This window comes from Pleurodeles waltl, chromosome 4_1, assembly GCF_031143425.1.
Source record: "Pleurodeles waltl isolate 20211129_DDA chromosome 4_1, aPleWal1.hap1.20221129, whole genome shotgun sequence".
Lineage (NCBI taxonomy): Eukaryota > Metazoa > Chordata > Amphibia > Caudata > Salamandridae > Pleurodeles > Pleurodeles waltl.
Window position 1 is genome coordinate 359,897,047 of NC_090442.1, and position 19,076 is coordinate 359,916,122.

Sequence of the window (19,076 nt, forward strand, 5' to 3'; positions counted from 1 at the left end):
CTAAACACATACTATACTATCCTATACAAATATATATTTTGTTGGTAAAAGTTTTTTTTTTTTTTTTTTACACACAAGAACCCCAACATAGCCATCCACCCACCCACCCACACATGTAATAAGTCAAAAAAGAAACAAGCAGGACCCCCTGCCCCCCACCCACTAACACTGACTAAACTAACAGCCTATACTAACCTAACACTAAGCCCCCTAAGCCCACTAAGTATAAGAACAAGGAAAGAGGAGGGAGGGGAGGGTATCATGTCCATCTATTCAACTGTCTAGAGGTTGGCCCTCCGGAGGGTCCTCTTGATATCCTTGACCCGCCGTTTAATGTGCTGCACGTCCCGGCTCAGGTGGCTCACCTTGCGCAGCACTTTGTCCATCTTGTTTTCAAGTCTATTGAAGGCTGCAGGGTCAACAGCTGGAGAAGTGGCAGTCTGGGTACCGGTGGAGGAGGTCTGTGTGGGCTGTCCTGCACCGGTGGCAATGCTGGGGCCAGGAAGTCCAGCAGATGTAGATTCAACAGAGGCAGCTGTGGGTGGGGCCACCTGGCTCAGATTGGTGGTTGTTTCTGTGGTGGCTGTGGTGGGCACAGTAGGCCCACCCTGTGGGAAGGCTCGCCATGCCCCGGAGGCACGTTCATGGCGATATCGCCGGGCCATCCTCCGGAACCCCGACTCCACCAGCAGGATGTGCTGGTATCGCATGGCCCGACGCTGAAATTCATGGACCTGGTCTGGAGTCATGTTAGCTGCTGTGAAGACAAATGCAGATATGCCACATTAGTAACTGCATTGTGTGAAACAGCACAGCAAGTTAATCAGACAATACATCTACTGTACCTCTAACAGCTCATATCACGATACAGAGCATCAAATGTCCCTGAGGAAGTACATGGCAGGCCAGACAACAAAGGTCACATCACACAAAGCACATTCATAACCCACAAGATGGGTAACAACTGGCCTTGACTTGCAATCTGAGTTCTAAGAGTTAAGATCTAAGAATCATGCTGCATATCCTCCACCAAGAGCTGGGCTACAAATGTCAGTGTTCGTAAAGCAAAACTAAAGCCACATGGTCTGCAAGTTGTAACTGGACTTTCCAGTATGGTACCAAGTGCCAAACCTGAGTGTGTATACTAGTATGCAACCAAACCGTCACTTCTTCACAGGTATGTGTAACATACTGATAGCATCAATACTAGGTACCCCATTCACAAACCCATGGCCGTGTTTGGGGGGGGGCGGTGGATACACACTATAATTTGTACACTGAGGAGTGTATAGGCTAATCCACACATGCTTGTCTCTACAGACACACCACAGGTAAGGTCTATCTACAATTTGGAGTCAGCAAACCCTAGAGCACTCATAGGGTCAGACATGTCAGGAAAATCAGAACTTAGTACACAACATATACTTCCAGTGAGGCCTGACTTACATCAGACACAGAGTTGCTAGAACACCCATGATCATGAATTGCATGCACACCTAGGCCATTACACTCAGGTTCCACAGACTTGATGCACTACATGTGGAAGTACATGATGTTGGGAGGTTCTACCTACTGTTTCATAATTACGTAGGTAAATAGTGAAGCAGATGTCTATTGGGAAGCTATTAGCTCCACCAATCTTAGAGAATGTGGGTCTGACAGGCTGACTAAATAGGGGCTGACTTCCATTGCGACTCTTGGTGATACAAGTGTCAGAGACATGACTATCCCCTGTACTCACAGTGGGGCCTACAGGGATGTCCTACAATCCCTACATGATACCATTGGATACGCATTGGCTAACTCAAAACATGTGAAAACTGCATTCCCACTCATGGAACAAGTGAAAAACTTGCCCACAGCATCACACCTTGCTATGCGTCCAACTCACACGAGTCCATAACCAGCAAACACAACACATAACAGACATATCAACACTTACTGTAGTGGTCGGGGTCCTCAAATGTCACCACCTCTCCCACAGTGTAGGGCGCCGGTCCACCTGTAAGGTATGGAAGGAAGAAATGTGCTCAAAATCTGTGCACAGTGCAACATTTTCAGTATCATTTACAATGTGTAGGCTGAATAAGTAAATGGCAGCCATTCAGACATGATGGTACTGCATCTGATATTTCACGGCCAACTTGTACATAGCATGGGTCTCCTGTGACAGTTACACACATATCTGCACACATACATTGGCCCTAACTATCATGTGGTTGCAAACATGCCCCATAATTGGTGAGCAGTAAAAAATATGGAGTGTAATCGTCTCATCATGTGCATCCAAGAGAAACATCCAATGCCTGGTTACTTGAGGACTGCATTATCAGTCAAACATGCCTTGTGGCCATGACACATTTAGTGCACATAGGCCCAATGTACAGAGGGAGGGGCAGGGACTCCTGTAAGCCATCCTGTTGTTACAGTATAGTCAATTGATGTGGCCCAGCTATGGTGATTTGCACCAACCATGGAGATGTAAAGCCATGTGCATACACTTGGACTGCCATCCATATTTGGATTGTGGCTCAACCGATTCCAACAAACATCTTACGATGTTAGCTGAGGGCACCTTACACCTTTACACGATGTATTCAAATCATGAACTGACATTTATCCTAAAAGAGTAAGAAACACAATAATCCCACACATTCATAGTACTTCTGTGAACGCTTTCCTTCCAGACTCACCAGACTCACATGAGACCAATGTTTGAGCCACTTTGCTATTGAAAATTGTCGTGAAGGCAGCACTCATTTTCAGCATCATGTAGTGATTCTAAAGTCAGTCTAGCAATTGCGTCAACATAGTTGGCCTAAATGTTGGTACATCTGTACTTCTCTGTCAATAATACCCTATATAGACATGATTGGCTCCTATTTTGTTAGCTGTGCTGACAGAAAGGCAGCACCAATTTCCTTCATGGTAAAGTTACCTGTAAGTTTGTTGAGCACGTGCTACCTGACAGCTAGCAATTGTGATCCTTGCCATAGTGCATCAATGATCCCCTTATATGTCCCCAAAATTACACACAGTCATCAAGTTAGCTGGCAGACATTGCACTAATCCACTGATGTCACTACAGAGCATTCATTTGTGCACAATTACAATAGTCGTACTCACCAACAGTGCCACCAATCATGATTCCCAGGTGGTCCAAGAGATCCTGCTCCCTGGTGATGAGGTCAGCCCACCGGTGCTTCAGCTGGTGGTCACTCCTCTGGCTGGCATACACACGCTGCAGGTGATGCAGCACCTTTCCCCACCGGATTCTGCGCGCCTCTGTCGGGTACCCCTGTATGACCCTGCCTCCTGCCTGGATCATGAGCGGCAAGAAATGTGTCACAAGCCAGATGAAGCCCCCAAACTCCTCTTCCCCCATCCTGCCAAGACGTGGCCTACCAGACATACTTATAATTGAAGAGAAGGAATAGGGGTAAAAGAAATAGAAAGGGGAAATGGGTGATACTAGGGGTAAAAAGACAGAAAAAAAGTAAACCTAAACACTAAAAGAGCCCAACTATCCCCAAATTAACACTACCCACAACAGACTCCCACAAACAAGAAATACAAAAGATAAATGGACAAATGTAGACAAAACACAGTACTACAGTATACACAAACAAAATTTATTTCACAAAAGGACTTTACAGATAGCACACAGGACAAATACAGCACAAAATCTCTGGACAACACTCTCTACACAGCCACACAGTCTAGAAGGATCATAGACTGCAAAGTGAAAGTGAAAGTACACCCACTGTACATGATCTGTAAACAGGATATCTGTAAACAGGATATCCTATTACATAACTTCCTGAATGAAAAGTCCCGCCTTTTTCGCGTCATGCGTCATTTTTTGTTGCACAAAACTGTATTTGCGTCATTTTTTTTGACGCACAGACGTGAATATTAACCCGCATCCACATAATGATACATGGACTGTACAAATATCTGGATGCGGGCTATATTTCACTTCTGTGCGTAAAAAAAAATGACGCAAATACAGTTTTTGTAAACAAAAAATGACGCACACCGCTAGGGACGTCAAAATTACAGTGCATTAACTGGTTTGGGGCATTTTTACTTGTTTTTTGGTTATTTTACATTTGGAACACATCAGAGATTGGCTAATTGAAGACAGTATGGTGTTGATGGTGTATGTTCACATGTGTGACATCGTACTGCAGCGGAACATCATCCACTACACCCTTCACAGTATGTTTACAGTTGGCTGACGTCATAGATGGTCATAAGTGTGGCCTACATATATGTGTGGCACAAATTGTGCATGTTTGCCATAAGGAGAGGATAGCAATGTGACGCACATATGTACTATACCTAAATGCCTTTGGCTCAAAGTGTGTGCTTTGACAACTAATTTGTTGGTTGACCAGGTGTGTGTGTACATCACATGAAGCATTATTGTACATTTGGTTGTGTGAATGTGACGTCCATGTGTCCAACCCTAAGATGCAAGTAAAAATTGGAATGAGCAAGGGCATGTGTTAGTCATACATGTAACAACACCCGCAAAGTATACTTCCAAGTTTTAGGGTCACGTAGACACCACATGTGACATTGCATGCACCAGATGGATGGCAGACACATGTTCATGTCAAAGGTCCACAATTTCTACATCCTATGTCCTAGAGTATTGGTAAGAGCTTCCTAGGCACTAGTTGATGAATCCCACAGTGAGTCATACACATGCATTGAGGAAGTGGGTACCATGTTGTTTGCACAGACAGACAAGGGTCAATCTCATATGTATGATGACACCACAGTTGAGGCCATAGAAGTAAGCCCCAACTATCAAGTGTCTGTGGTGGACCAGCATACAAGACAGCACGTGTTAACTAAAGTGGTGAAGGTGATCATATTCAGAAGAAATTATTTACAATCTGTTGCCGCCTGCGTATACCAGCAGCTGTGTTCTGTAGTTCCCCCTCCTGTTGCAGGCCAGCATCCTCCTCTTCCTCCTCTTCAGGCATGTGTGGCTCTGGTTCAAGGAGGGGAATGTTTCTTCTGATACAAATGTTGTGCAATATTGCACATGTGAGGATGATCCTACAGACCATCTCGGGGGAATATAGGAGGCTACCACCAGTGATGTCGAGGCAGCGGAACCTTGACTTGAGGATGCCGAAGGTCCACTCGACAATGCTGCGTGTCCTCCTATGGGCCTCGTTGTATGCACGCTCTGCAGCTGTACTCGGGTTGCCAAATGGTGTCATAATCCATGGCTGGATGCCATACCCCTGATCAGCTGCAAGAGAAAATGAATGGGATAATGTTGATGTAGCTGGCACTATTGAAAAGACCTTTAATGGCAGTAGTTGTCTTGTGTTGTCTGTGACTCTTTTGTGTACTAATGTGACATCCTATGCTTGTAGGCTGTACCATCTGCATTGTGTTGTTTCCTTGGCTGAAAGAGTGTTTGTCTGCTAACCGTTTGTCAGCAGTATGTTTTGGGATTTGCAGTACAGTGTGCCCTCCCTAGCATTGTGACTTGTGAAACAGGTGTCCGTGTGTCTTCACTGGGGGTGAGATGATAGTTCCATGCACAGTTAAAATTGAAAGTGTTGTTAACACGTTCATATCAAAGTACCCTGGACATCCCATACCTTTAGACTTAGGCAATGTATTAATGTAGAGGTCATTGGGACACTTACAATTTGCAAGGTGACATTTCAGCAACCACACTCATTGACATCTTAACATTAGGCTGTACAGTAAATTCCGATGTGTGACAGGTTCAATGGTGACTTAAGAAACATGGCTAGCGATGTCACGACCTCAGTGTGTTCCTGTCGACATGTTGCTGTTGTGGTGTATGTGTTGTGTGTCCTAGAGGGTTGCTGTGCAGTGTGTAAATAAGTAGGGTTTTGTACTTACCAACAAGTAGTCCATTGCCATACCGTCCATCCTGGAAGTGTTCATTGATGGTGCAGTGACGGAAGATGTATGAGTCATGTACACTCCCAGGATATTTAGCCACGATGTTGGTGATCAATCCTTGGTGATCGACTATGGCCTGCACGTTGATGGAATGTGTGTGCTTCCTGTTGCGGTAGAGGTGTTCAGTTGCAGCAGGTGGCACAAGGCGTACATGTGTGCAGTCGATTGCACCAAGGACATGTGGGAAGCCACTGATTGCGTAGAACCCCTGTTTAGTTTCCTGCTGCTTCTGCGGTGTGTTAGGGAAGCAGATGTGGCGGGGTGTCAGTCGAATGATGGCGTCCAGTACTTTGGGCAAAAAGGCGGAGAATGATGGTTGTGATATTCCGTCAACCAGGGCACCAGTTGTTTGAAAAGAGCCACTTGCCAGCATGTGAAGTACGGCAAGCAGCTTTGTTTCTGTTGGGATGGTGCGGGGTGTCACCAAAGTGGGGGCCAACTGCTGTTCAATGTTTCGCAGCAGCTGCTGAATGGCCTGCCAGTTCAACCGGTACCTCTGTATGATGTTGTGTTCCCTGAGGCCCTGAAGGGTTGTTCTTGTGCGGAATATCCTCTCCTGCCTTCTGCGCTGCCTTTGGGGTCCCTGCTGGTGTTGTTGTAGCTGCTGTTGTTGCTGCTGGGCTCTGCGTCTGCGTGCATGCTGTATTAGAATCACCTCCATGGCTCCCTGTTGCTGCTCTGCTGCTCTGCTGTTTGTTCTGTGTGTTCTGATTAAATACAGGTGTGTTTGCCCCATTTTAACGCCTGCCCTGACCCAGGCGTTAATTTTTGACGCAAATCGGGCTGTGCGTCATTTTCTGGCTCTGGCTCCGCCTCCCGGCCGTGCGTCATTTTTGCCCGAAAGCATAAATACGACGCACTGCCCTTTAAGCCATTTTTTGGACGGGAACGCCTACCTTGCATATAATTAACGCAAGGCGGGTTGCCGCATCCAAAAAATGACGCACACAGCGGAATTTTGTTGTCCGCGGGGTCGGGCGTTAAAGTTTAAATACGGGGCAACGTTTGCGCTGATTGTGCATCAAAAATTTTGACGCACAATCGGCGCATACGGAGTATAAATATGCCCCTAAATTTCTTAATCCTGGATTAGGTAGAGCCTCTATATACGAAAAAAATTCCAGATTCCTCCATCCAACTACCATAGCCTGAGTTTATATTTTACTTTCTAAGTACATCAGGTCTAATTCTCCTGCTCTTTCCTTCACTAGTATTCTTAGATTATGTTTCGAGATTTGCGCACCACACCATTGGTTACCGGGTAAACCCTAAGAGGACGCAGATCTTTTTTATCCGTCCTCTCACTTGTGATGCCCAATGTAACTCACTTATTGTTATTTCTTTTTTACACAATCTCTCGATCTTACAGAACCCTTCATCTGTTATACTTAACCAGAACTTCATTGCAGCTTTTAGGCCCAGATAAGTCCACGTCGTCATTTGACATTCTGCTCTTATAGCTTGTAGCATTCTCGAGGGGGGCAATGAGAGCATGCGCTTTACGCTGATACTTTCTTCTGTTTCCCAATTTAGCTTCCCAGGGAAAGTTAAAACTTACAACCCATATTGAAATTGGGGGCGTACCATAGCATTAAAGGCAGAGATAACCGGCTGGAGAGAAGGACCTCCATATTTACTATTGAACTGTTTTAATCCCCAGACTGAAGATAAGGCTTTATTTTTTATGGTTTCAGTGGGGCTTTCCATCTTAAATGTGAGTCGAACCATATACCCAGATATTTATACTCTTTTACCTTCTCTATTTTTTCTCCCCCTAGAGTGTAATTAAATGCGCTTTTCTCTTTCCCTTTAGACATTATTTTCGTTTTCTCCATATTTACTACCAATTATTTCCTTTGACAGTAGGCATAGAACACCTCTAATTTCCTTTGTAGCCCTAACTCTGTCGTATCCATTATCACTAAATCATCAGCATATAATAGGCAGGAAACATGCACACCATCCATGTTTGGGCTTAGACCATTAACCTTCCGTAACAACCCTGGCAGATCTGACAGGAATAATGAAAATAATATCGGGGCCAACACACAACCTTGACAGAGACCATACTTTATGGGGATCCTTTTTGAAAGTGAGCCACTCATATCTAAAATTACTTGGGCCCAATTTTGTGAATGCAGGCCCTGGAGAAGAAATAATATATCCAAATCAATCCCTAACTGTTTTAGCATATCCCATAGCAATTTCCTGTCTACCAAATCAAATGCAGCACGAAAATCAACGAAACAGCAAAATAAACTTCCTCGCATTTCAACTGATTATTTTGCTAAGGCCCACAGACTGAAGCAGTGGTCAACTGTTGAATGCCCTTCCTTGAAACCACCTTGCTCTACTGGCATCAAATCTTTATCATCTGCCCATTCTTTGATTAACCCCAGCAACAACTTTGTGAATACCTTTTCCCCTATGTCTAATAAACTTATCAGCCGATAATTTTTTGGTTGAGCTGGATCCTCCTTTTTGTAAATCGGTCTTATCGTGGCACCCTTCCAATTCTCTGGAAAACGGCCATAATCAAGGATTGTACAAAACGTAACATAGAAGAATTTTGTCCACCGATAAATATCCTTTTTTATTATTGTTGCTGGGAGATTGTCTGGGCCTGCTGCTTTAGTTAATTTCAATGCTGCAATAGTTTCTGTTATTTTCTGTGAGACAAAAGCTAATCTCGTCTTCTCACCAAGCTTCCTAGGAATACCATAACCTTCTTCATCATCGGTACCTTTACATATAGAAGACAAATATTTATACCAGTCTTCTTCTCCGACCAAACACCGCACAGTTCCTACCCTTTTCCCCTCCCTTACCAACTGCCAAAACCCCATAATATTCCGTGTTTTTATCATCTCCATCATTGTATCCCAATTTTTATTAACATATTCTCGTTTCCTCTGTCTTATCAGCATTTTAAAATCCTGTTTTGCTTGACAAAGCTTCTCTTCTTTAACAACGGAGGGTCTTTTCTTATAATCCCTTAGTAATCTTCGCATCATTTGCTTTCTACACCTACATTCCCGATTAAACCATATTTTACTATAATTCATCCTATATGGTTCTCCCTTCCTTTTTCCCTCTTGAGGTATTTTTAATTTACTTTTTAGGCAATTGACCATTAACGCAATACCCTTATTATAGCCTTTAAATATATCTTTCAGGATCTTCTTCCATATTAAGGATGGGATAGTTCACAATCAAATTATTAAGTGCTTCTAGACTGCTATCTGTTAGTCGGGTCGTTATCCTACGGGGATACTCAACTAGCGCTATCAATGCCTTTTCTCTTTCTTTTTGGGTTTTATCGGCTGAACGTATTGCTAATTGGAGTGGCCAATGATCACTGCCCTCTGTATGCCCAACCTCAAAGTTTTGCACTTCTCCAAAGAACCAGGTGTTTACAAAAGCATAGTCAATAGGGCATTCCTGATTACCTGTATGAAAGGTCTTTTTCGCCGGACGGCCGTTCTTCATACGCCCATTTAGGCAAAACATGCCTAAGGATCCTAATGTTCTTACTAAGGACAAATCATGGGGTGGAACATTCTACGTTAGGAAATATACTTCTAGGGATTTGTGCTGCTGCCAGTAGCTCCTTATATAAATTGTCACTGCTATTAGGATCAAGTTTATGATTAAAGTCTCCCAACATTAAAGTCAAATAGCCAGCATTACCAGTGCATAATAGTTCCAGATCTTCCTCAAACAGCCCTTGCTGTATATTGTAATAAAACACGTTCCCCGGTTGTATATAAACATTGAGTATCAAAAGCTGTTTAGCACCTCCTATTGCATTGTAGAGATCTACCTGGCCTGCCAATAGCCAACGACATTTAGTTTTTATTTCTGTGAACTTATTCGCTATTCTGGTAGAGGCTAGGGTTATTAGTCCACCTGATGGGCGCCCTAACCCTTGCCAAATTGCTCCCCTAAAAAGCCCCATGAAACCATCTACTGGTTCCGGTTCATCGCACAGCCAATTTTCCTGGAAACACATTACATCATACTCTTCAAACTCTCCTTTAAACCGCTCTTGTTTTAAATGTTTATTATAGCCTCCCAGGTTCCAGGATAAAATCAAATGGCTGTACGCAGGGCTTAATTGCTAGTCCACTTCACTCAATTCACCCCTACTATACTCATCATGGGGATTTACAAAGGGTTCAAAACAATTCCTCCATTGTGGGTCGTTATATTCTGAGACTACGGTTCCACTTAAACTACCATTGTTTCCATCCACGCGCCTACTGCGATTTTTATTATATGACAGATTACACTGGACTTGTTTTGGGAGCATACCTGCATGGCACCTAAGGGCACGCCTATCTTGTGTTACGTCCTCTGTCGCGTTTCCCTGCACTACTCTTATACCCTCTTTCATCAGCTCCGCCTCTGCTTGTAATACCAATCGCCTGATGTAGTCAGAATAAAAGAGTGCTTTAGTCACCTCTTCCCCCTCCAGGCTTAATATAAATCCTATTTGTTTTATATCATCTGACTCAATCTCACATAGGCTTGGGCACGAGGCCATAACTTCTAAAAGACGGGAACGATTTAACGGTTTTAACTTCGTTAGGCGTTTCCTCCCAATTTCTCTTCTCCAAGGTGCCAAATATATCCACCTTCCTTTACTCCCACCAAAACTTTCCTGCTCTTTCCTATTCTCAGGGCCTTTAGATGAAAATAACACCCGCTCTTCACTGGGCAAGTTGTGTTAGCTACTTCTCTGCATCCCCTCCTTCTTACTGATCTCTTAATAATATTCTCTCCCCACGAACCACTGCTTAGCTCTCTTTCTTCTATTTCTTCTACTACTTCTGGTTCCACTTCCACTCCTTGCCTACCCTTCTTTCCTTCCTCTCGCCAACTAACTTCTTTATTGGGTATACTAGGCACTTTTTGTAGCACGGCCCCTTGCTTTGCAGTTATGGCTTCCCCACCTTGATCGCGGATTGGCCTGACCAGGACTGGCCTTGAGAAGTTGTCCTGTTCTTCCTGCACTAACTTCCCCTCTCTCCTTTCTGCTGTTTTGCACCCAGCATTACCTTGCTTACTTTGCTTCCTATATTTCGGTTGATAGGGTAGACTATACAGACCATTACCCTTTCTCCTCCATCTACGATTCCTCTTTATCACTAGCATTGGCTGTTTGGAAACATATACTGAAGGGTCATTTAATGTCTCTAATGTCTGCAATATGGCTGTTTCCCCTCCTTCTTTATTTTGTTCTGGGGTATCAAGGGTATCTGTTTCTTGATCCCTCTTTTCCAAAATAGGTCGTACTAAAGCAGGCATACTACTATTAATACATTTCAACTCCTCGGTAATCCCTTGTAATTGATTTTTGTGGGATTTTCCCAAACTATTATTTGCCGTCAGTACCTCTAGTATCGCTTGCAGGGTCTTTTTCATTAGGAACATTACATCTAATAGTGACTCAGCGGGTAAGGCAGTGGTATCTAACGCAAATAGAGACTGTCTGCCCAGGGGTGAAGATGGCAAAAATACACCCAATTTACTCCCCTCTCCGACAGACCCCCCCACCTCTTAAGTGATCCTCCCTCTCATCCATTCTCTCAGAACCGATGGTGGTGCTGGGCGGGGGACCCTCTTCTAGTCTTACACTATCCATAGCTAGTGGTGGGGGTCATGTGGACGAGGATTGCCTGGGTTCCAGTGGGACCTCACGCCCATCTGCCTCCTCAAACCCCTCCCCCAGGAACAGGTCCTCCATCTGCAATGAGTCTGAAACTTGAGAGTCATTTCTCATAGGACAGCCTATTTCACTCTGGTTGGAATCAAACATGTTATTACCCTCTGACGCCTGTGACATATGATGCGTCTTTTTAAAGTACTTCCCAACAAACTCTCTAATTGCTACCCCAGAGGGGTCCCAGAGGGTTTTTCGCCACTTTCCCCATTGTCTCTAGGATGGTCGTCCTGGTCCAACAACTGGAGTATATTTCCTCTGTTGCCTCCAGTGCCTTCTTCACGATTTCCATATGATGCCTCCGATTGCTGGTGTTCCCCCAATGATTCCTTTGATTTAAAACCTGATTTTGGTCCCTTCTTTACACCACGTACTCAGGTTTTGCTCACCGGCATTCTGAGCACTAAGTACTATACTCTGTATCCAGTAAATCGTAAATAAATAAATTTCCACAATAGACCACAATGTTCCACACTGCAGTAACGCGAGGTTCCACTTCTGGTTCCACTCCCCTGTGACAACTTCAGCAGCTCATAAAGATCGTGAGATCCGTCGAGCGGAGAAATAGGAGGGTGAGACAAAAGGGTGAGTGAAGAAGAGTCTGGAAGCTTTCCTTGAGCACAAGCTGCACCAGCCTCACGCTGACCGCCTCCACACGGGGGCAGCTTACACCAAATGCGTGCTCACTTATACACTCCCCCACTCTCACTCCCACTTCCACTCTCTCTCTCTGTGAGCTGCCAACACCATAATGCCAGACTAAAACGTACAACCGGTATTAATTGTTAATGCAGGACCTGATTCTGGGCCTAGACCAGGGGGAGGAAAAGGCTGTTGCAGAGGCGAGGGCTATCGGAAAGGTGGTAAAGGCACTTGAATCACACCCTATCCCAACCGCCGGTGCAGCCATTACAGCGGGTACATTCTACCGCAGTTCTACTTGACTGCTGCGCCCTGCGACCTAAGACCGCGCTCCACTTCCGGGTGTTGAGGTGCAAAGCGGTACTTCTCTGGTGTTTTGTACTTTTTTTTTTTTCTGGCGGTGTCCTTGGCTCCCCCCTCCTCGGCGGGGCCACTGCCTCCTCTCCCCACGGCAGGGGAGAGATTAGCGCCGAAAGGGGTTGCCGAATGCTCCGGGCGGGGTGTGAGGCACTGGGGCCCGGCAAGACGCTCCCGTTCCTGGTGGAGGACACGGCGGCTCCTGCAGAGAGCTGCGCCTCAGCTCCGGAGCTTGGTTTCCGGGAGGTCCTGCTCCGCCGCTGCCGGCGGGGTCTGCTCCTGGGCGTGGGGGGCTGGATCTCCTCATCTGGAGGTCTCCGGTGCCTCCGAGTGCCTCGTAGGGGGGCTCCAGTCCTCCGGACCTAGGGCTGTGATGCCCTCCGCCCTCTTCGCGGCAACTACTCCCTAAGCTCTGCAATGCGTCACGTCCTGTGATTCGTCACGTCCTCACAGCCTGTACTCCTTTGTAATAGAGCCACTTTTTCAGGACTGTTATGCTGTCATATACACAAGTAGCATGAGCAGCCCGTGAATGTCTCCTAATGTCCGTTATCGAGCAGATAGAAATATGAGTTTTCATGGAAACCAGTGGATCTTCTCCAGGACACAGCGGACCAAGAAGTCGTCTCTTTCTTCACCCCACTGTAAGCGTGACATCCGTGTTCTGTACTTTATGCAGTCTGTCCTCTGGATGTCTATGAAGGCCTGCGTGTAGGGCCTAGGCAAAGTCCAATGTAGAGAACACACGGATGGCAATAGTGGTAGGGTACAGGCCAGGTTTGATATGCGAAGTGTGGCACTGACTAGTCTGGTAGGGATATAGATAAAGAAATCAAAAATGTTTGTTTGAAATGTACACTGGTCGAATACATATGTTTGATAAACAATTTAAAGCAAAACTATGTGTCCTATAAAAATCGCACTAGTTGAAAATTACTTTACTTTTTCAAAAAATGAGAGAAAAATTGTCTAATTTCGCATTATGCTTAAACGCTTTTTCAGATCTTAACTCATAAAATACTTGCTTTGATTTTGGGAGGTCACCGGATTCACTGTTACATCTACCTGGCATATTTAGACCTTGATTACAAGTAACGGAATCTCGCCCAGAGTTTAACTCAGGAGGGATACCTCTTTGGCTCGTTGCAATTAGCCCGGTGCTTCCTACCACAGTAAGGGCCATATGTACGAACACATTTTCCCACAGACACAGAATGGGCAAAACTGCTTGCTACATCTGGCCCTAAATTCGGCTACTTGCCTTATTTCACAAGATGTGGATCAGAACTCAGTGAAACCTCTGCAGGGACAGAGGCACAGGTTGCTGTCAAAAACAGAGCCCTGCCACTTGTGACCGCTACAATCAATACCCTCCCTGGGCTTACTCAACCCTGGCCTGATGCCCACTGCCAATCTCAGTCCTCCCTCTGACACTTTCTGCCTGCTCAGAGGGGGTGAAAAATGTCAGCATTTTCCTCCCGGGAACAAAGGAAAACCACACAGAAAAATAGTTTGATGTCTTCAGGTCAAGTGGTTAGTCCCCATAACACTAGGTTAGTCTCCAGAACACTCTTGATCTCTTTTTTGATGTGAGAATACTAGCAGGAATCAGGGATTCCGGCCCTTCGGTGCTAAAACCACCAACTTTGTAATTCTGACCTCGGCATTCTAACTCTAGTCATTTGCAATTTGGCAGCCATAGAAGTTCATTGCACACCTGAAGCAAGGAGTTTGCTATTCGATGTCCTCATCTTAGCTGTTGGGGGAATAAATGGGGGCTTTATGAGGCTTCACCTAATTTTTTGTTTTGGGTCAAAAAACGTACTATTGAAAAACGTATGATCGAAGGGAGTTTATTTCTTACAGTTTTTACCGGTAAATGTGATGACTTCCGGTACAAGGTACTGTGCCAGTGGCTGTTTGTGGGAAGACATGCGTAGATCCGTTTTGAGAGTGCCTGCCACCCACTCCCTATCCCCCTAGTTCCCTCAAGTGGGCAGCTATGGTGACATAGGTGTAAACGATGTTGGAAAAGTACTATCTGTGAGGGTCGGAGGATGATGTCGGTGAAAAATAATTAGAATTGCAAATATGCATTTATGTCACCGTACGGTATTGGAAGTATCAATAGAAAATAATATCACATATCTAGCAGCTTAAATACCCATGTTCCCTATAGCAGTTTATTAGTAAAATAATTTTATTCCATGTAAAATACAGTGCCCTTTTCATACAAAGTCAGTCACACACAGACCTAAATGTCACAATTACCAATTTTCTTTGTATGAAGATGTATGACATTAGGACATAATATGGCACACCGTGCAGACCTTCTGGTGCCTTGTCAGAAACTGTTAACTGTGTAATGTACCTGTCTGAGTGATACTGAAAACCTGCTTTCTTTTTAATGCTGAGCCAATGTAATCAAGTAAAATTAGACTGCGCTCAACACAACTGTCATTTAATTTTTATAGCCCCTGAGAATTGCAGAATTTACGCCTGGTGTTGCAGTTTCCAGGACTGTTATAAAGCATATAACAATACTGCATCACATTCTGAAGATAGATGTCTGCGGTACAGATCGTTTTTAAGGAAAAGCCAACACTAAGGACCAGATTACAAGTTGTGCGGAGCAGAAATCCTGTAAGGGACTTTGCTCTGCACCACTGATATCTTACATCAACAACCCCACACTAAACTAAGCAGGACAAAAATAGAGGCACAAACTTGGGCAGAAAGCCAGGGTCTTTGAAACTCACCAACTAAATCCACCCCGATGTGGAATAAAATGCAAAGCAAGCAAGCAGTTCAAAATACCACCAAGACAGGGGCCCCGAGGAGTCACAGGAAAAGGAAATACAGTACAGCATGGAAGCAGAAAATAGACACCCTAGTCAAAATACCCCAGAGGTCAGACAGATCTGGACCAGAGAGGCAAAGCTGGCAAACCAATGTGCCAGTCAAACAAGGAAGCACCAATACGAGGCTCAGGTGAAAGTATGAGTTAACCAGACGAAAACAGTGCCCCAAAACAGAATATTAAACGACCAAAAATTCCCAAAAGGAAAGGGCTTGAGGAACCCTAAATCCCACTCAATCAGCAGCAGGAGGGTAAAAAGGTCAAAAGCGAATATAACCAAGAAAAACGTTCCTGAGAAAAAGACACATAGGTTCGGTGTACAAAAATTAAAGTTTGCATTTCTTCAACAGCGACTTCATAGACATTTCTATTTAAGACATGCAAAATGCTATGTACAAAGATACCGATTTCTAATAGCGATTCCTACAAAGTAGGAATCACTACTAGGCAATTGATATTAAGAAGTACCATTGCATTTTAGTCAATGGGCCGGTTTTGCAATTCCTAAATAGCAATTTTTTATTGAGAAATCACTATGTAGGAAATGCAAAACCAGGGATAGCAAAGGGAAAAGGCTCCCCTTGGTGCACACCAAAAATAAGGGTACCCCTACAGAACACATATATGCCTAACGGGAATGCGTGTGCTCTATTGCAATTAAAAAAAGCACCCTGTGGTGGTTACACCGACTTCAAGTCGGTGATAATTGCGTCTCCAAAATGCCCAAATTGCATTTCGGAAATGCATGGTACATCATCACAGGAAATGCAAATAGAAAATCCCTATTTGCATTCTTATTCTGGGAATCGCAAATTGCTATTTCTACAAAGTAGAAATCACAATTTGCGATTCCTTAAAAGACTTTGTGCATTAGAAAAGCCTAAAAAACTGATTTTGGACCGTTAAGAAATGCAAATAGGTTTCGTACATCTGGCCCACATAGCAGTAAGAGAGCCAAGGGAATCAATGCCTGAAAGTCCTGAAAATAACTGAGTGGAAAATATGAGCAGCTGCACTCGGGGTGAGAAGGGCTCAAATACCCCTGGGCACAGGTCTCATAACAACTGCTGCAAATCAGTCAAACAGATTCATTGGCAATATACTGTATGATATTTGCTGTGCTTTTATTTTCAATCGCAAATCCTCAAAAAAGTAGTTTAAACTATTTTGTCTTTTCCAACGTGGTCAAATCAATGAAGTGCATCTTCCAAATGCCGCTGAAGGAGTTGTTTTGAACTACAGAAATTATATTTTCTGGCAAAAAGCTCTACCTCAGTTCAGATACTGGTCATAATACGATGAGACAGGCAATTCAACGTAATTAAATTGTTCATCAGTGATACTCATCACATTGATCGTACGTGTGTGTACTAAAGCATCAATATTTATTTACGCCATGTTATGTTATGCTATGCTATTTTATGGTATCTTATGTGTGGAATGTTTTATTATGTTTTGTTTTATGGTATGGCATGCTGGAAGACTTTTTGGGCGTAGGCACATCCGAATTCCATATGATAAACATAAAGAACCAAAAAGAACTAAACTCTTAATACAGAGGATAACTATTGCCTGGGGAACTAGGTAAATTTTTACATTCTTGGAAGGCATAACTGGCTTTCATTTAAAAAAAGTTATTCCACAAAATGAGGGCTTGAGAGGCATGTTCAAACCTCTTGATGTCCTACGTCCACATCAGAGCAAAGGAAAAGGCCTAAACCTTCTGCTCCTTTGTTCATCAAAGATCTCTTCAAGGAAACAACATTTCTCACAGAACTGGAGTTAACTAAAGACAATCACCCCCTTCTTTCAGCCTAGATCTGTTCAGGCTATCCAAAAGACTTTGTACTAAAAAATAATTTTCAATACTAGGGCCTCTCATTTGAAATCTCTTATCAATTCTATGATTATTGACCAAAATGTAGTCAGGATGCACAAGCCACCAACATCTTTTAGATTTGATGACCCTGCTGATAAATACAAAACATTAAAAACATTGTTTAACCGCACGGTTCAATTTATTGAACAATTGCTGCCCCACCTTCCACTCTTCTCAAAGACCAGGTGAATTGTAAATCCATAGCAAGCTAGCGCCTTTTTGCAAATGTTTCAGAAGGTGATCTCAAAGAGAACAATGCCAAGGAATAGGCATACCAAATCAAAAAAGATTCAATAAGTCCAACCTCTTTGAATGGAGTTGCTGAATCTTTTACTTCTAGAAATTGGCCTAGTGACTTCTCTTCTGAAGAACCCCACAGTGTATACATCTCAATATGTTTCATCCTGGAGCTGTGCTTTCTTTAGTTGCATTGGTGATCAAAATTTGTGTTGCAGCACAGCTTTCTGAGCACATCTCTGACAACGATCTTTTTTTAAGAGAACCAATCAGGCTTCAGACACAGCACAGAAAGGGCTTTGCTCCAGATTGTTGATGGCACATTTGTCGAGAGGGATTTCTGAATGCTTCTCTTTCTGGATGTATTCACTGTATTTGAAATATAGACTCACCCCATGCAATACTTGGGGATGCATGATATAATTCTTAAATGACTTGACTCATACTTGTTAAATCAGTCAAATCAGGTGAAGATTAATAATTGTCTTTCCATCCCTGGTGAAGTAGGGTGTCCCTCAAAAGCCTGTTCTGTCTCGACTCAGTGATGCTTTATTATCATTCCAATCAGAGATCCATCATGATTAACATGCTGGTGATACACAGATCTATCCTCAAATTCTCATACTAAGGGCCAGATGTACAAAGCCCCTTTGCATTTCTTAACGGTCCGAATCGGTATTTCGGGCTATTAAGAAATGCGAAACGGCTTTTTCTGATGTACAAAGGCCTTTCAGAAATCGCAAATTGCGATTTCTACCTGTAGCAATCGCAACTTGCGATCCCCAGAATAGGAAATCGAAAATAGGCATTATCTATTTGTGATTTCTATTCTGATATACAAAGCATTTCCTAACTGTGAATTGGGCATTTAGTAAATGCAATTACCATCGACTTGAAGTTGATGATAACCATGTGCAATTTTAGAAAAGCACCCCAAAATGCTTTTTTTAAATTGCAATAGAGCACACGCATGTCCCTTGGGCATATGTGTGCTCTACATGTGCACCACTATTTTTGGGGTGCACCAAGGGGGACCTTTTGCCCATTGCACTCTTTGGCTGTCCATTTTCAAAATAGCGATTTCCTAGTGAGAAATTGCTATTTGGGAAATGCAAAACCGGTCCATTGACACAAACGCAATGGGATTCATGGGAAATCATATCTCTGTACATAGCATTTTGCATTTCCTAAATAGCGATTTCTATGAAGTTTCTATTTAGGAAATGCATAATTGCATTTTAGTACAGCTGGCCCTTCATGCTATACTTTTTTGCACAAATAGCATTAGCAGCTCAGAATTGGATGACTTCCCATTTGAAACTTAACCCCTTAAAAACTGATTTTCTATTTATCTCTTCAATAGTCAACTTTGCCTGTAAATACTTGATTAATGCAGGTGTTTTCCATTGTTA